The 19,734-nt window shown below is 48.0% G+C and overlaps 1 long non-coding RNA gene across 1 annotated transcript; it reads right to left on the bottom strand.

Moving 5' to 3' along the window:
• Positions 1 to 14,526: 14,526 nt before the first annotated feature.
• Positions 14,527 to 18,221, bottom strand: Gm33415. Its single transcript, XR_390965.3, has 2 exons — positions 18,026 to 18,221; positions 14,527 to 15,027 (listed from the first exon to the last, which is right to left on the bottom strand). It is a non-coding gene; the product is annotated as a predicted gene, 33415 (long non-coding RNA).
• Positions 18,222 to 19,734: the final 1,513 nt, after the last annotated feature.

The following is a 19,734-nucleotide window of genomic DNA, read 5'->3' as shown; positions in this document are numbered from 1 at the left end:
AAACCTGGACCCTCTGGGAGAGCAGCTGATGCTCTTAACTACTGAGCCATCTCTCTAAGAGTCATTTCTTTTTTTCTTCTCTTCTCTTTTCTTTTCTTTCTTTCTTTTTTTTTTTTTTTTTTTTTTTTTTTTTGGGTTATTGAGTCAGCATTTCTCTGTGTAGCCCTGGCTATCCTGGAACTCACTTTGTAGACCAGGCTGGCCTCGAACTCAGAAATCGACCTGCCTCTGCCTCCTGAGTGCTGGGATTAAAGGCATGCTCCACCACGCCGGGCAAGAGTCATCTCTTTAAATTTACTTTTGTACATATAGAAATCAAATCAGAGGTGTGATCCTACACACATACAGACACACAGACAGATGACATGGAAATAGAAAGGAGAGTATTTAGAAGAAAGAAAGGGACCAGCAGGAAGAACGTGAGAAGGCAGGGGATATGATGAGGGCTGGGTAAATATAATCAAAAGACAGGAAACGTGTATAAAAATGTCATGATTAGGGCTGGAGAGATGGCTCAGCGGTTAAGAGCACTGACTGCTCTTCCAGAGGTCCTGAGTTCAAATCCCAGCAACCACATGGTGGCTCACAACCATCTGTAATGGGATCTGATGCCTTCTTCTGGTGTCTCTGAAGACAGATACAGTGTACTCGTCATATATATAAAAAATAAATAAATAAAAGCTTAAAAAAAAAACAAAAGAAAAGAAATGGTCATGATGAGAAGGCAGAGAGATAGCTCAGTGGCTAAGATCATCCATTCTTGCAAAGGACCTGGGTCCAGTTACCGGCACCCACATGACAGTTCACAATCATCCATAACTCAAATTCCAGGGTATCTGACGCCCTCTTCTGAGTCTCAGGGACACTAGTATATCTGTGGTGCACATATTATGTGTAGGCAAAACACCCATGTACATAAAAATAAATATATCTGAAAGAATTCTTAAGAGAAAGAAAGAAGGCGCCGGAATGAGGGACTCCAGAGGAGGCCCAGGATCTGAGGACACTTAGTGCTTTGGCAGAAGACCAGGGTTCAGTTCTCAGCACATGCATGGCAGCTCGGTACAGCCTATAACTCCAGTTCCAGGAGACTGAGCACCCTCTTCTGACCTCCAAGAGCTCCTGCATGAATGCAGTACACATACATAAACTCCGGCACACACACACACACATATGGGCAAAATTAAATAATTTCTTAAAGAGAAAATATAACGAAACCCACCGTTTTGAATGCACACTAACATTTATTTTAAGCCGAATGTGGTAGCACACACCTGTAATACCAGCACTCAGGAGGCTAAGATAGGAGGATCACAAACTTAAGACCAGCCTGGGCCAACATGTGGAAACCCTGTCTAAATTAGAAGGAAGGAAGGAGGGAGGGAGGGAGGGAGAGAGGGAGGGAGGGAGGGAGAGAGGGAGGGAGGGAGGAGAATGATGGTCAGTATCCGATCATCCACTTGACAGGATCTAGCATCAGCTTTGAAAGAGATGCAGTGTTAGTGATGTCCTGGTGATCAACCCTGCCTCCCTAGTACCACTTAGGAGGAAACCTGGCTTTGCCTGTGAGGGATTATTGAAATTAGGCTCACTGTGGTGGGAAGACCCGCCCAAAGTGTGGTCAGCATCAATCATCCCATCTTCTGGGATGCTGAACTGAATAAAACAGAGAAAGTGAGCACCAGCCATGTGTCCATCTCTCTCTGCTTCCCGACTGTGGGTGCAGCTCAGGCCGCTGCTGCAAGCTCCTGCCGCCATGAGATCCCAACATTACCACCATGCTCGAGGAGCTGTGTGTCTGAAGGCACACCAGAAGAGGGCATCTGATCTCATTACAGATGGTTGTGGATGCTGGGAATTGAACTCAGGACCTCTGGAAGAGCAGTCAGTGCTTTGTTTGTTTGTTTGTTTGTTTTGTTTTGTTTTTCGAGACAGGGTTTCTCTGTATAGCCCTGGCTGTCCTGGAACTTACTTTGTAGACCAGGCTAGCCTCGAACTCAGAAATCTGCCTGCCTCTGCCTCCTGAGTGCTGGGATTAAAGGAGTGCACCACCACGCCCGGCCAGTCAGTGCTCTTAAACTGCTGAGCCATCTCTCCAGCCCCTTTCCTTTTTCTTTCTTTCTTTCTCTTTTTCTTTCTTTCTTTCTTTCTTTCTTTCTTTCTCTCTCTCTCTCTTTCTTTCTTTCTTTCTTTCCTTTTTTAATTAAAAAAAAAAATTGTTTGTTGAGAAGAGATTTCACTCTGTAGTCCTGGCTGGCCTGGATCTTGCCATTCAGAACAGGACAGGCTCAGACACACAGCTAAATACCTGCCTCTGCCTCCCAAGCATTGGGGCTAACAGCATATGTCCCCACAGCATATGTCCCCATGCCTGGCTTCTATTTGCATTTTTTAAAAGAGCAAGTTTCGAATCCATCCGTAGGAAGGGCAGGAGTGCAGCTCACTCCCGGCTATGAAATGGTTAAGGGTTAAGGTGCTTACTTTAAGTCTTACACACACACACACACACACACACACACACACACACACAAAGCGGGGCGTGGTGGTGCACGCCTTTAATCCCAGCACTTGGGAGGCAGAGGCAGGCAGATTTCTGAGTTTGAGGCCAGCCTGGTCTACAGAGTGAGTTCCAGGACAGCCAAGGCAACACAGAGAAACCCTGTCTCGAAAAACCAAAAAAAAAAAAAAAAGTCTTACACCCAAAGCCCACATGGTGAGTGGAAAACTGAGGTTGTCTGTCCTCTGACCTCCACATATGCCTGCTACACACACTACCCAGGGAAAATAAACCTGAAAGGACAAGTCTGTCCATGTTTCAGAATGTCCTCACAGAATGTTTCCAACGAGCCCACTGGGCACGGAATGAACACGTGGTGAGCGCAGACCGAGGACTGACTTCTGACTTCATTAGAATCTGCTCTGTTCGTTTTTTTTTTTTCCCCTTCCTTTTCATCTCAAGCATGGATAATTTTTATAATTAAAAAAGAAAGAAAGAATGCAAGTTCTTTGAACATATGGCTGGTAACTAGCCTTCCTAATCTTCCAGAAGTACTCAAGCTTTGGAACATGTAAATTATTTTCCCCTAAAACGCCTTAAGCAGAACTAGAGCGACTCCGCGGCAAGCCTTGCAACATACTGGAGCTTGTTTCTGGGCCTTTCCGACGGAATTGGTGAAAACCCAAGCCGATAATGTGCTTTCCTCACCTCCGTTGCACTTTTTCAGGTTGAAACAGGAGCAAGGGGCACTGGTGGCGCACGCCTTTGATCCCAGCACTTGGGAGGCAGAGGCAGGCGGATTTCTGAGTTCGAGGCCAGCCTGGTCTACAGAGTGAGTTCCAGGATAGCCAGGGCTATACAGAGAAACCCTGTCTCAAAAAAAAAAAAAAAAAAGAAAGAAAGAAAGAAAGAAAGAAAGAAAGAAAGAAAGAGGGGCTGGTGAGATGGCTCAGGGGGTAAGTGCACCCGACTGCTCTTCCAAAGGTCTGAAGTTCAAATCCCAGCAACCACATGGTGGCTCACAACCACCTGTAACAGAGATCTGATGCCCTCTTCTGGAGTGTCTGAAGACAGCTACAGTGTACTTACATATGATAAATAAATAAATCTTTAAAAAAAAAAAAAAAAAAAAGAAAGAAAGGAAGAAAGAAAAGAAACAGGGGCAAGGGCTGCCCACTTGCCTTCTGTCTATGTAGCCACAATGGGGTTTCACCTGATTCCTTCCTCTCTAGTCCCTCTGGCTTGCAAGCCAGACAAGTGACTGACTCCTGAAAGCCTGCCCCTGCCCTGCACTGCAAGGGAAAGATGGGTGCTCCTTGTGCTTGCTTGCAGTAAAGGTAAGATTGCTTTTCTAAAGGAAGATGTGGGCTAGGGAGAGGGTTCCTTAAAGGCACTTGCTACCAAGCCCAAGGAATAGGGTTCCACACCACCACCACCACCACCCACCCTGGGATCCAGAGGCTGAGAGATCCTACGTCCACAGGGACCCTTTGACCTCCATACACTAAACGTGCCACAACATGGCATGTGAGCAAATACACACAGAGACACACACATACACACACACACACACACACACACATAAAACAAAATCATAAGTGTAAGCTGGGCATGGTGGAGCATGCACGTGATTCCAGCACTTGGAGGCAAGGAGATTATTAGTTCAGCCACCATAGTGAGTGGAAGGTTGGCACAGGATTACATAGGAACCTATCTTAAAAAAACTAAGAATAAAATGTTTTTTAGAAGAGGCATGAGACACCCCTTTCCTTTGTTTGTATGTGTCTGATTGTGCAGAGCAGCTGAGGTTCCCAGTTCAGCCTTTCACTCTGCTGAATTTTATTTTACGGTCTGTTTGCCAGCATGCTCAGCTGGGGTGGCCTGATGCTCTCCTCCTGAGTCACATTGACTCAAGTCACGAGGATGCCTTCTAGATGAGACCTAAGTCCACCTGACCACTTGTGGTTATTAAGAGTCTCCTAGGACCTGTGAAAGAACTGAGGGGCGGAGACAAGGAGGTTCATTGTCTTGGCCCCGATCCAAGTTTGATAATTAGGAACCCTCCTCCCTCTGTCTTCCTGCCGTTTCGGGGAGCTGTGCGATTCCACGCTTCCTGTTAGAAACAGCTGTCCACTGTTAACTGAGTGAGCCAGGGAGGGGGAGAATTCCACCCTCGGGGAAGCTGCATTTAAAGATAAATATTTTCCCCCTATCCTGTAGATTGCTTGGGTTGAAGGTGTTGTTTTCTAGGGATAACAGGGGCATGATAATTGGTGCTCATAACTGCACAAACTGTACTTTCTCTAAAAGCCAAACAAACAAGACAAAGGGGCCTTTAGGGGCCTTTACGGGCCTTCCCTCCTTAACAGGATTTTCTAAAATCATGTTTAAGGAACCCAGAAGTTAACTGAATACCTGACAGGGCAGAACAACTCTCTGATGTGGGAAGAACACCAAAACTCAGCTTTGCCAGACAAGAGCTGTAATGTCCAGGATGGTCAAATCTAGGCCAGTCTCCTCCATTCTGCTCAGTCCCAAGGATGATTGTGTCACATCAGCGGTGTGCATGAGGTACTGGAGAGTGAACTCAGAGCCCCAAACCTTCTAGGCAAATGCTCCGACCCCGAGCCCGCAGCCAGACAGTCCCTTACATTTTTTTTTAATTGTATTTATTTGATGTGTGTAGGTGTTTGGCTTTTATGCGTGTCTCTGCCACTGTGTGCCTGGTGCCGGAGGAGGGCAAAGAAGACATGGAATCCTATAGGGCTTTATTTTTTTGAGACAAGGTCACACATGTAGCCCTGGCTGTCCTGGAAGTTTCTCTGTAGACCAGGCTGGCCTCACGCTCATAGGGATCTATCTGCCTGCCTCCGCCTCCTGAGTGCTAAGATTAAAGTGTGTGCCATCATGACTGGCACAGGTTTTATTGACTTACTTGCAGGAAGGGGGGGGGGCACAAGTGTACAGAAAAGACAGTAAGAGATTGGTAGAAAGTACAAGGTGACCAGGCAGAGCAGTGGGGACTCTAGGGGCTAAAATTATTATTCTTTATGGTAGTTTAATCCCATGCCTTTAATCCCAGCACTTGGGAGACAGAGGCAGGCAGATTTCTGAGTTCGAGGCCAGCCTGGTCCACAGAGTGAGTTCCAGGACAGCCAGGGCTACACAGAGAAACCCTGTCTTGAAAAACCAAAAGAAAAAAAAAGGTAGATACAGAAGGTGGAGAGATGGCTTAGCAGTTAAGAGCACCAGGATGCTGGCCTGGAAACATAGCTCAGTTGGTAGGGTGCTTACCCAGCACACACAAAGCGCTGGGTTCAGTCACCAGCACTCCTGTACCAGGCATGGTAGTACTCTAGTGCTCCACCGTGGTTCAAGGTCATCCTCGGCTACTTAGTAAACTCCTGACCAGCCTGGACTCCACAAGACCCTAACTCAAAATAAATAAATACAGCAAGCAAGAAGCCTCAGCAGGCGGGGAAAGGTGCTTGCTGCATAAGCCAGGCAACTTGAATTCAATCCATAGAACCTACCTTATGCTGAGAGAGGAGAACTGAGCCCACAGGGAATCAATCTCCACAAGCTCCATGGTACCCAAGCTGCCCTGGCCTCCCCATCACCAATAATAATTCTTTTTACCATTTTGTTTGTTTGTTTGTTTGTTTGTTTGTTTGGACTGGGCATGATGGTGCGTGATTTTAATCCCAGTATGTGGGGGGTAGAGGTAGGTGGATCTCTGTAGGCTCAAAGCCAGCCTGGTCTATAGTAAGGGCCTCTCTTAAAATGGGGGAGGGGTGCCGGGCGGTGGTGGTGCACGCCTTTGATCCCAGCACTTGGGAGGCAGAGGCAGGTGGATTTCTGAGTTCGAGGCCAGCCTGGTCTACAGAGTGAGTTCCAGGACAGCCAGAGCTATACAGAGAAACCCTGTCTCAAAAAAACAAAACAAAAAGAAAACCAAAAAAAAAAAAAAAAAAAAAAAAAAAAAAAAACGGGGGAGGGGCTACCTAGACATCTCGGCAAGTAAAAGATGCTTGTCCCCAAGCTGAGCAACCTGAGGTCGACCCCCTGAGCTCACAAGGTGCTGCCAGCTGTCCTCCAATTGCCACAGCCATGCCTCACTAATAAATCAATAAACATAATAACAAATGTACTTACCAGTGTTTTGAGATACCTCTAATCTGTAGATCAGGCTGGCCTTGAATTTAGAGATCTACCTGCCTCTGCTACCCAAGTGGTGTGCACCACCACACCTGGCTCTGTAATGATACCATTTTAACTCATTTTTATTTTTAAGCATAAATATGCATCCATGTCTGTATGAGTGAGGGTCTCCTTGGAGATCAGGCAGGTCCCTTAGAAGCCTCTGGAGCTGAAGCTACCAACCCCACATGGGTACTAGGAATCAACCACTGAGTCCTCTGCAAGAGCAGGACACACTCTCAACTGCTGAGCTATTCTCCAGCCCCTGAAAATATTAAGTAAAAAAGAGGGTTCGCCAGGCAATGGTGGCACACGCCTTTAATCCCAGCACTTGGGAAGCAGAGGCAGGTGGATTTCTGAGTTCGAGGACAGCCTGGTCTACAGAGTGAGTTCCAGGACAGCCAGGGCTACACAGAGAAACCCTGTTTCGAAAAAAGCGGGGGGGAGGGAGCAGTAAAGGAAATAAATAAGATAATAAATCATTTTTGAAGAGAAAAGAGGACTGGGGAGATAGCAAGTGGGTAAATGTGCTGACTAGCAAGTCTGAAGACCTTTGTTCGTTCCCGGGACCCATACGTCAGAGAGAGCCAATTCCCACAGGTTGTTCTCTGACCTCCATACATGAGCCCCTGCACACACGTACCTCCACCCAAAATAAACAACACTAAAAAGTAAGAGATTTGCAATGCACGTCTTCCCTCGTGGAGCCTGATGAAACTACACTCTGGCCTCAGGAAAAGCAGAGACTAGAAGCTGGGGCACAGGAAGGGCAGGAACACAGCCCACTGCCCCTTGCGTTAACACTAGCTCACCTTCCCCCAGCAGGCCTGTCCCCAGACAGCTCTCCTCCACTCTACAGCCTCTCTCATGGCCTCTACTTCCTCTGAACCGTGCCTTTCATGTGGTTTCTCTTGGCTTCTCTGGTTTTTCTGTAGCTTGCGGCTTGTCAGCTTCAGGGGCTTCGGCCAAATGCCTCATGACTTGGGCATTTCCTAGTTAAAATTCCTGAGCGGGGGGGGGGGGGGGGGGGGGAACTAAATCAGCTCAGCCCTGTCCTGGTCACTGAAGACTGTCATATACACAAAACCAAACTGTCTCAGGGCAACAGCTTCTACAAAGAGAGGCAAGGCAGCTTCCCGTGGAGGCCAGGGTGGGGGAGGAATGGCTCCTTTCTCTGATGCTGTACGAATATTTGATATAGGGCCATAGATTAAGAATAGAGGTTTGTGGTTGCGGTATGGCTCAGTGGTAAAAGCGCTTCCTACACACAAAACCACAAGCATGGGGATTGGAGTTCAGATCCCCAGCACCCATGCAAAGCAAGGTGTGGCAGCACACATCTGTAATGGCAAAGCTCTTACACCGAGATGCGAGGCAGAGACAAAAATATACCGTGGAGCTCTCAGGCCAGCTAGCTCGGCTTATGCAGCATTAATGAGAACCTCTCTCAATGTGGAAGCTGAGAATAATCACCTGCGCTTGTCCTTAGACTTCCACCCACATGCTAGAGCACATGCGCAACCACACTCGAACGCGCATGCGCACACGTATACTCTCGCCCGCGTGCGCGCGGTCGCACGCAAACACATGCACTCACACTCTCGCACACATGTACACACACACACACACACACACACGGATGAAAATAATGCTACTAGAGATAGGCTGTGCTCTGGCTTGCCTATTACCAGCACGTACAAAGCAAGAGAAGAGAAGGACGAAGGGGAGGCCGCCATGCTTGTTTACAGTGCTCAGCTCTGGAGTCCAGAAATCCAGTATGATACTGCATCTGCTCAGCCTCTGGTAAAGGCTCATGCTGCCTGGACTTGTCGGGAGAGCTTAGAGGTCATCATGGAAAAAAACACAGCAAGGAAGGGTGTGGGCCGGAGAAGCAGCTTCTTATTAGTAATCTCCTCCCTTGGGACTACACACTTCTTCAAGGACATTGAGCCTCCTTGACGACCTAATTACCCCCTGACAACTCCACCTCTTGGATGACCAAATTTCCACAAGAGTTTCAAAGAGGACAAGCCGTGTTCAAACCGTAGACCTAGGTAATATGAGTAACTGTAGTGCGCTTAGAAAGAGCATCTGCGGCCAGTTTGTTGCATCAAAATAACAGCGACTACAACAACAACAATTACAGAGGCTGGAGAGCTGGCTCAGTGGTTAAGAGCACTGGCTGCCCTTGCAGACAACTTGAGTTCTCACAGCTAAGTTCCAGGGCCTGCCAACACCTCTTCTAAACCTCCAAGAGCACCAGGTATGCACACAGTGGGCGTGTGTACAGGCAGAAAAAAAAAAAACATTTATACACATAAAAATAATCTTTTCAATAACAAAAAAATACAGTTAGAGGAGCTGGGGCTGTAGCTTAGTGCTGGAGTGCTGGCCCAACAGCATACTGCTCTCTGTTGTACCTATGAGCCAGCCATGGTGGCGCTCAATGGGACCCACTATGTAGCAAAAGGTGATTTTTTTTTTCTTTTTTGTTTTTTTGTTTTTTGTTTTTTGTTTTTTTGATTTTGACAGGGTTTCTCTGTATAGCCCTGGCTGTCCTGGAACTCACTTTGAAGACCAGGCTGGCCTCGAACTCAGAAATCCGCCTGCCTCAGCCTCCCAAGGCGTGCGCCACCACTGCCTGGCGCTAAAGGTGATCTTAAACTTCTGATCTTTCTCCAACTCCTGAATGTTAAGATACTGTTCCTTGTTCTACTACAGTGCTGAAAGTTGAAGCCAGGATTTCATTCATGGGGATCAAGCATCTTATCACTGTGCTGTGTGCATGGGGGTGGGGGTGGAGGTAATGGGGAGGGGGCGCACATTCTCCCACTGCGCTGCGTGCCTAGCCTTGGAATCTATATTTTGGTTTGAGGGTTTTGTTTTGTTTTGTTTTTTTTGGTTGTGGTTGTTGTTGTTGTTCTTTTTTGTTTTTTTCCCCGAGAGGTTTTGTTTTATTTTATTTTGCTGAAACAGAGTCTCCTTATGTAGATCAGTCCGGCCTGAAACTCACAGAGTTCGGTCTTCCTCTGGCGTCAGGACTAAAGGCATGCACCACCATATCCAGCCTCAACCAGCTTTTCACTGTTCCAGATTGCATGATAAGCAGTTTTACCCACTGAGCCAGTTCCCCAGCCTCTTTTTTTTTTTTTAATAAAAAATAGTAATTTTGGCACTTATTTATTAGTGTGATGTGTGTGTGTGTGTGTGTGACATGCTTGCTTATCGAGAGCCTAAAGGGCACACAAGAGGGAATCAGAGAACAACTTGTGGCAGTTGGTTCTTTCTTTCCACCATGTTGATTCCAGCTGCAGATCAAACTGGGGATAAAGGCACAGGCACTGTCTTTCCCGCCCTTTAAAACATGGCCTCATGTGCACCAGCCTGGCCTTGAATTTGCTGTGCTTGAAGACTCCAGGCATGCTGTGCACGCAGCTTAGGTTTTTCTCCAGTAGAGGACGAGTCTCAGCCTCCTAAAACAAACCAGAGCCATGACTCCAATAATGGCTGTCCTCCTCCTCCTCCCCATGGCCGTTTACACCCCTCGGTCTGCCCAGCGCTCCTTCCCTTGTCCACGCCTTAGCGATGTCCTCCTCTTGACACTCCCCGTGCCACACCACAGCTTGATGAGAATTCCAACTGCTCCTGGAAGGCACCGGCACCTGTCACCCAAATGAGGCTGACCATCTTCACTTTCAAATGCGTGACCACAAACCTCAAGTGGGCCCACAATGGCTCCTGGCAATCACACAACACCACTTCTCCCGGCTAATTTCTTTCCTCATTTTCCAGCCAGTTATTTCACAACCTCGGCTTTCCGCTCAAGTCTCCCTCCCGACGCTTCCTCCCGTTTGCTCTCCCTCTCGGTTGATGGATTTCTTTCCGAGTTCGTCGTGAATATTGACGCAATCAGCAGAGAAATTGCACGGACTCCTCCAGCCCCCACCCATCCATCCTTCTCTAAATCCACACTCTGGCTTCCTGCTTGCAATTAGGGATGAATCATCTATGCTCCATCAAAACCCAGCCCTCTGCTCCTTCATTCGCTCCCATCCCCTCTCATTACTCAAGGACATGGCTCAGAAACCCTCCCTCTCCAGGCTCTGCAGGTTTGGTTTGGTTTGGGTTTTTTCCTTTTTTCTCTCTCTGTTGGATCCCTCCCATTTGAATACAAATAAGATGGGTTTTATTTCTCCTCAAGTCTTTTATTCCTCTCTCTTAAAAAAAAAAAAAAACTACTTATTACTACTGTGGTGTGCACACTCATGCAGGAACCACAGCTCAGCTCCAGTGTGGAGTTAGGAGGACAGTGTGGGTTCTCTGTGAGCTTGTTAGAGCATAGCTTCCATGCAAGAGGCTTGCAAGCAGAGCCACCTCACGGGCTGGTCCTTAAGCCTTCTCTTGATTACGCTGTATACTTCTATGCTCACATTTTATGGGAAATAACTGTATTTATTCATTCATTTTTATATTGTAAACACCCCGCCCAGACCTTAGCCACTAGGGAGGCTGAGGCAAGAGTATCACACATTCAAGGCCAGTGTGACTTGATGACCCCCTGTCTCTAAATTAAAAGTTCAAAAAAGGGACTGAGAGTAGCTGAAGGGATGGCTCAGTGGAGAGATGCCTCTTCTGACCTCATCCGGCGGCACTGCACACAAAACAGTGTGCATGCATGCACACACAGGGTAGGCATCCAGGACTTGGAAGACGAAGACAAGATGAGAAGTTCGATGTCCCCTTCAGCTACATCGTGAGCTGGGGACCAGCTTGGACCTTATGCATGTTAGACAAGTGTTCCGCTACTGAGCTACAACCCTCAGCTGTCTTTGTGGGTTTTCTATTGTTGTAACAAAATGCCATAATCAAAAGCAACTTGAGGAGGAAGGGGTTTATTTAGCTTACAGCCTATCATATAGAAAGGGCAGGGCAGGAGCTCTAGGCAGAAGCCTGGTGGCAAGAGCTGAAGCAGAGGCCATGGAAGAACATTGCTTACTGGCTCGTTCTCCATGGCTTGCTCAGCCTGCTTCTTAGACAGCCCAAGACAGTCCGAAGGGAGCACCGCCCACAGTGGGCTGGGCCTTCCCACATCAATCAAAAATCAAGAAAAACGCCCCCATAGACTTGCCTAAAGAAAATTTGATGGAGGCTTTCTCTCAGTCCGTGTTCTTGATTCCCAGATGACTAGAGGTTGTGTTGAAAAAAACAAAACAACAATAGCAACAACAACAACAAACCAACCCACACAGCAGATCCATTGATTAATAGCTGTAATAGAAAAGGAAATACCACCCAGAAAGCCAAATGAGTGGGGTTTAATTTCCATCATGGATCCACTTCCTGGTTTTGTTGTGGCACACAAGGAGTTGAGAAACAATTCCCCAAACAGGAAGAAAAGAAAAAAAAAAAAGCCAAATTCAAATTTAGCCATTTGTCTTGGATCTACCAGAGAAGAGAGGTTGCAGGCCAGCTGCTCACCATAGCTGGGAAGGCGTGGAGGCCGACCTGCACGGGAACACCGCTTGACCCAGCCCAGGGTAGAGTAATCTACAATGAGCTGGAGGCTCAGTTAGGAGAGGCTTTCCTTTTGAGTTCTGGGATCTGGGGAAACGCTGGCTAAGCATTCTTTTCTAAACTGCAGCCTCAGCCCTGGAAGTTCCCTAGGATGCCAGAAGGGGGAGACAGTTTCCTAGAACTGGCGTTATAGAAGGCTGTGAGCTGCCATGTAAGTGCCGGGGTTTGAACTAAGGTCCTCTGCAAGAGCAGTAAGTGCTCTTAATTGCTGAGCCAGCTCTCCAGCTCCTAAAAATAAAGTCTTTTTTTTTTTTTTTGTAAAGAAACCATTTCACTGGTGCCTCATTGACCTGGCAAAAGCTCTGAGAGATTCATAAAAGAATATCACAGTCCAAGCTCACTGCAAGATGGCGCCCTAATTACAGGACAACAGAACCGTCCGGTCCCCACACTGAGCAGCGCATTACTAGAGGCCTGCCTACCACAATCCCTTCTCCCTGCTCCATGTCTGGCTTTCAACACAAAATTACAAGGCACGCTAAAAGGTCAAAAGCAGGGTTTGAGAAGACAAAGCACACATTTCACCAGCTTGTCAGAGCAATGACTTCATCTCAGGGCCTGTGGAGTCTTGAAAATTCTAGGGTACAGTCACGCAGAATGAGAGGGGAAAGGAAGAGATGTCTGAGTGCTGCTTTGAAATTCGTTTTGATCTTCCAGCCCTTCAAAAAAAAAAAAAAAGGTCTCCCCGGGAGAACTGGCTATGGATCCAAATTAGGCTGCGCAGTGGGAAGTGGCCCCCTTCAGCATAGCCTAGCCTAAGCCCTGACTTCCTGAGTGGGCTTGTGGTGGGGCTTCCTAGAACTGCAGAGCCACAGAATGTGGCATGGGGGGCAGGGAAGGCAAGTGACCAGCACCTGTGAGGCAAAAGGGCCCCAGGTTCCAGATGTGCCTACGCATAGGTCCGAGAGTTAGAGAATGCGCCCTACGTCTGCTGTGGGCAAGGGCGTTTGCTGCCAAAAAGGAGTATCTTACTTAGGATTCCTTTTTAGTTTTTTTTGGAGACTGAGTTCCTCCGTGTAGTCCTGACTGTCCTAAAACCCTGTAGACCAGGCTGAATCACGAAGATCCACCTGCCCCTGCTTTCTGAGCGATGGGATCAAAGGCGTGCACTGTTCTTCAAGCCCTTGATTCTGATGCCATGGACATTTTGGATATTCATGAATACATCCGAAATCAAATGATATGTATCATACACGCAGCAAAGCAGGGGGAGATGTCCCTCCCTTGTCTCAAAGGAACCCGCTCTGAGGGTGAGACCAAGCCAGCAGTGACAACCCTGAGGTTTTCTTTCCCTGATGCAGAGACTATTGCTTAGTCCCCTGCTCACCGGCCTCTTCCTGCAGAGCTCTTTCCCTGACGGTAGACAGGGCACCTCACACTGAACCCTTCACCTACTGTCTCACAAGGAGCAAGCAGTCATACACATCAGGCAGGCAAGGCCATTGAAATCATGTGAAAATGGCTTCTGGCTGAGGTGACCACCAAATGACAGAATGTTTCAGAGTGTGTGTGTATGGGGTGGGGGGAAGCAGGGGACACCAAGGTACATAAAACTTCATTGCTCCAAATGACCAAACATTTGCACAAATACCGTCTCTAGGGCTGGAGAGATGGCTGAAGGAAGGCCTTTGCAGGTGACCTGGATTCGGTTTCCAGCACCCACCTGGGAGCTCATGACTGCCTGTAACTCCAGTTCCAGGGGCTCTGATGCCCTCTTCTGACCTCTGAGAGCTCCTCCACAAACCTGGTGCAGATACCTACACTCAGAGACACATAAATCCAAAGAAAGAAGTAACCTATATTGTTGCCTGTCCTGCCTGACCATACCTGTCCTTGGAGGTTGGAGGTGAGGTGGCTCACGAGGTGACTCAGAGTCAAGGTCACAGACTCCTTGGGAGCAGGTGAGAAATGCCACAGCAAGCTCATCTGAATGCTGGTGCAAGCTCCACCCTCGCCCCATTGGTCCCAAGGAAGCAAGTGTCTCTTCTAGACAGCAGTTCCCGATCGGCTGGCATTGTCTGCACCAGCAATCCTTGGGAATTCCTCTCAGGAAGTCCTCAATTAGGTCCTCCTGCAGGAGATGCTTTTGTGGCTGCTCGCCTCGGCGTTTACATCACGGTGGCCCCCACCGTTTCTGCTGCATTATAGAGCTAGCATGTAAAATCCTAATTTTCTTTTGTTTTCTGTGCTAAGGATTGGACTCAAGGTCTTGTGCATGCTAGACTCTAGGTTGAGCCACACAGCCAGACCAAAAATTGCAAGCACGTTGTCTGTCTGTTTATTGAGACATCGCCTCTCTGTACAGCCAGTTGACCTGGAACACACGGTGTAGATCCTGCTGGCCTGGAACCTATAACACTTTCCCTAAGTGCCCCCTCAGTATAGAATTGAGCCACCACATGTAATAAGAACTTCAAATGGTCTCATTCTTGAACACATACGAAATCATCTTGTTGGACTAATGCAAACACAGTTGACTAAAGTGAGAGCTTTTGCATGTGCAGAACTAGGAGTAGTATGAGATAGACCTTACCATGTAGCTCAGGTTGGACCCGAACACTTCATCATCCTGTCTTTTACCATCACAGTTCTGAGATTGGAGGCATGCTGCACCGTATTCTGAAAGCTAAAACCTGGCCTTCTTCCCAGTTGTGTTAAGTTTAATGTCTTGATAGCCAAGTGCCTCGTTTATCTGCCATTCTTTGTTTGTTCTCATTAGGCAGTCTCACTCTCCGAAGTCGTATTTTTGTTGGCTTCTGCGTAATGAAAATGAATAGATTGATTTCTCAGCTAAGCACTAAAAATATGCAGCATAAAGAACAATTAAAAAAATAATGCCAACTGAACGACCGTCAGCCCATAGCTCATTTTGGTCTTCCCCACAGCCCAACAAAAAGATGCCGCAGCCATTTCTGGAGGAGGAAATATGTCTTCCAAGGAGTACGTTTGTTTACCTTCTGGTTCCTAAATACGGAAACGCAAATGACCTGTGAAGGTCTCCCTACCTCCCCAAAGCGGGACTTCCTTGTCTGTGTCCACCACACCCGACCCCTGCTTCTGTAGTCTATTTATGCCCTGCAGCAGTAAGACATGTCTTACTCTTGGTATTTATCTGGTAGAATATCACAGTTTAATTAAATTATTTTGGCCTGGGTCCAAAGCTTCCCTGGGTGTCACAGAAGTTATGTTTTCTGACGCACGCCAAGACTATGAATCCTGTACCCTGCTGTCATTATGTATCCATGCATTAAAGGTTCATCTATATTTTAAAGTTCATTATTTAACAGTACTTATCTAAAAGGTTAAAATCTTTTAAAATCTTTACGGGATCATTTGGCTGATTCTTAACTAGGCTAATTTACAATTAATTTTACAATTCTTTTTTTGACAGGATCTCACATAGCACAGGCTGACCTATATAGCTGAGGATAACTTTGGACTTCCGGTTCTCAAGACTCTACATCCCAACTACTGGGATTACAGCAACATTCCACGAAACTCAGTTGAACTTGGTGCTAGAGACTGAATCAAGATCTCAGGTGTATTAGGCAACCACTCTGACCAACTAAACTACATTCCCAGCCCTCTATATGAAAAAGGAAAACAAGCTGGCAATGGTGGCATACCTCTTTAATCCCAACCCCCAGGAGGCAGAGGCAGATCTCTGTGAGTTTGAGGCCAGCCTGGTCTACAGAGTAAACTCCAGGACAGCCAGGGCTACACAGAGAAACCCTGTCTCAAAACAAACAGACAGACAGACAGACAAAGAAAGGAATGAAGAGAGAGAGAGAGAGAGAAGTTGAAACAAACCTTAAATACCTTTTCAGGGCTGGGATATATATATAGCTCAGCTGGTAGAGTGCCTGCTCAGTGCATAAAGGACCTTGATTTGACTTCCAGCACCTCATTAAAGCAGTTGTGATAACACAGGCCTGTGATCCCTGAACTTCAAAGGTAAAGGCAGAAGGATCAGGACACTCGGGTCATCCTCAACTACATAGCAAGTTTGAAGCCAACCTGGGCTACAAGAGACTTGGCTTCAAGAAAAACAAAATCAAGACAAACCGTAGGAGGTGCTGGGGAGATGTCTCAGCAGGTAAGAGTTCACATCCCCCGGGGCTGGAGAGATGGCTCAGCACTTAAGAGCACTGACTACTCTTCCAGGGGTTGAGTCAACCACATGGTGACTCGCAACTGTCTGTAAAGGGATCTGACGCCCTCTTCTGGTGAGTCTGAAGACAGCTACAGTGTACTCGTATACATTAAGTAAATAATAATAATAATAGAAAGAGTTCAAACTGCTAGTCCTTTTGTAAAAAGCTGGGTGCGGCTGCACAGGCCTTTAATCCTGGGGCTGTGGAAGGGACAAAGGGAGAACTGCCAGGGTTTGCTGGCCCCAGCCTAGCTCAAGTTCAATGTTAAACTCTGTCTCAAGAGAATACAATGGGAGACTGAGAGGGAAAGATACCCAAGGTCCTTCTCCTGCCCTCTATGCACTCATGGGGGCTGGTGGAGGGGCAGGCAACACACATACAAACCAAGGGGGACTCTTCTATTTTCATAATAAGATATTTTGCTTCTAAAGTAACAAGAGTTTACATCTTCTAAAGGGCCTCCCATAAAGGCAATAAAATCACCCTAAAGATTAAAATCTATCGCTTAGAGTTCCCTGGGCTAGAAAATGCACAGGGGACGGGCTAGCTGGATCACTGAGAATCATCCAATAGCCCCTTTGACAATCAGTCCCTTGCAGAGAAACACAAGTCAGGTTTTTCTGGCACTCATTAAAAGGAGCCAAGTGATGCCTTTGTCCGCAGCCGACCTCGAAATTCCATTTGCTAACAAAGGCCGAGAACATCAAAGCTGTCGCTAATAATTAGCCCATCATACAAATATTTATTCCCTTCCTCTATGTTCTGCTGGGAGAGGAGTGTCACTTGGGACTCAGCACTTGCTTTGGAAGTCCTCAGGATGCTTTGCACATCTTAGCCTAATGACATTCCTTTGAGGTCACAAGGTAGACTATCCACCCTTCTTTGGAAGAAACTCCAATGGGCCTGCTGTAGGCCAGCGCAGCTGGGGTATCAGTGAAGACAGGCACATAGCAGAATGATTAATCTATAAACGTCAAGCTGAGGACTAGGGGTGTGCAGGACCTAGTGTGTGTGTGCGTGCGTGCGCGTGTGCAAGACCTGAGTTAAGCTTGAGTGAAAACCAGGAGAAGTAAGTTTCCTGTCTTCCCCAAGTTCTGTGAGATATTCTAGGGATCGAATCCTACCTCAGGAGGGGACGGTGATGAATTTCTATTTGTAGCTGATCAGTTAGAGGTTCTGGAGCCCAGGGCTTCTGATGGAGGGATCTGACACTGTCTATTTCCAGGCGAGAGTGTCAGAAGTGAATATGTGTTGCGGCAGGTGGTGGTGAAGGTGGTAGAGGGGGTCGGGTGGGGGTACTGGGAATTTTGCTTGCCATGCATGTGTAAAAACCTAGTCACCCCTACTCTTTTTAAAAAACCAGAATCGGTCTGGAGAGATGGCTCTGCGGTTAAGAGCACTGACTGCTCTTCCAGAGGTCCTGAGTTCAATTCTCAGCAACGACATGGCGGCTCACAACATTCTGTAATGGGGTCTGTCTTCTGGCCCACATTCCCAACGCTCGATCTCATGGAGGACACACTCAGCCTCCGAGTTTTTGCCCCGCAAAGCTCTGAACACATTTGAACCATCTTCACTGCTCTGTGGGCCCAGAACTCACCTTTTGGCTCTGAGATCCATGTGTTGTTGATGCGTCAGGGTAGAAGCCATTACTTCATCGGGCTCGAGTGGGCTTCTGTGGGCAGAGGAACGGTGGGAGGTGACAGATGGTCTCACGATCCGAAGGGTGCAGACTGTGTGCTCAGGTATCTTTTATGTTCTGTTACTCTGCGGCTTTCCATGAGTCAGTTCCTCCTCCTCCCCTCTACTCCCCCTCCCCCCCTCCCTCTCCCCCTCTCTTTCTCTTAAATTAATTAATTAGTTAGTTCATTTTTAGATAGCGTCTCATGTATTGCGCGCTGGCCTCAAACACTGTATGTATCTGAGCGTGATCCAGAACGAACCCCCTCTCGTTTCCACTTCCTGAATGCTGGCCTGTGTATGGCCTAGCCCTGGGCTATGTGGTGCTGGGGCTGGCACCCAGAGCTTCCTGCATGCCAGGCAAGCACTCTTCAACCAACCAAATTACATCCTGGTCCCTGGGTCCAAGCCTCTTTGAGCAAGCACTCATGCTTGCATGTAAAACCCATGAACCACACAGACCCCACTTCTACACCCTCTTCTGACACTGCTGCCATCATTAGCCTATGGCCTCCATACGTCAGGGGACACCGCCCCAATATTCCCGGTAGCTTCCAAGCCAGCAGCAGCCCACTCTCAGCTGTTTCCTGCCCCCATAAAGCTGTGTTGTGTTTAGAATCCAGGCCCTGCGAGCCGGGTGCAGCTCAGCAAAGGTGTGCTTGCCTAGCACGAGTGCTTAACTGCGGGGAGCAGATAAACGAGGGGGTGCCGCAGGCAGACATTTTCTCTTTTGAATCAAAGCAGCTTCAGTGAGGTGGAAGACACAGTAGGCCAGGCCGCGGTCCTCCGCTCCTTCTGTGCTATTTCCAGCTGTCCTGCTGGGCTCCTTTCCCTCCAGGAAGGAGAAAATTAGACAGAAGCGTCCATCTGCCATCTCAGAGGAGTCTGGAGCCGTGGACAGGAAAAGGAAAAACCGCCTCAATTTTGTATCTTGAGCGATTTTCTTTCTGTCAGCTCAGGGGTGTTTTCTTACAGCGTCTGCGTGGGGGAGAGGGGGAGGAAGAAGAGGAGAACAAGGAAGGGGAGGGAGACCACCTCCGGCCGGCCCTCCCCGTGCCGCATCCAGCAGCCTGGCCTCCATGGGCATGACTGAATCTCTCTGAATGCCTCTGGAATGAGGTGCGTTGCTTTAGACTGCAGGTGTGAGACATCCGAGTGTGTTTGGGTCTGACAGAGGCCCTCCAGATAAGTGCCTTGGCATAGAGCCCACTGGTCGGGTTAAAAGCAGGCAGGTGGACTTGTGGCTGCTTCTGCCCTGCTCAGCTCCAGAGAGCCAGGCCAGTCCCAGGAAAGGCCTGCCCACCCCTGGTGTTCTTGTTTCCGGGAGCACATGACATGCTCCTGGCACATGGCTGGCATCCCCAAACACAGCTGTACTAGAGGGAGGATGCAGGGTTGGCTTAGCACCTGCACTGTTTGGCTTCTTCAGGGGCTGGCAGAGTTGGTGGCAGAGCGGCTGGATCCACAGATCCCTCCTCCTACAATTGTCTTGCCTCCCCTCCTTCTCTTGAAAGGGAGAGAGCAAAGATGATGGCTTGGCTGGCGGGGAACGGTAGCTGAGTGCTGCTTCCCCACCGTCTGAGGAACCAAAGTGAGCCAAGGAAGAAGTGTCACCTTGTGCCGTGCCTT

Source organism: Mus musculus, chromosome 4, assembly GCF_000001635.26.
Source record: "Mus musculus strain C57BL/6J chromosome 4, GRCm38.p6 C57BL/6J".
Classification (NCBI taxonomy): domain Eukaryota; kingdom Metazoa; phylum Chordata; class Mammalia; order Rodentia; family Muridae; genus Mus; species Mus musculus.
Note: the sequence above shows the minus strand (reverse complement) of the source record. Positions and strands in the feature narration are given on the sequence as shown.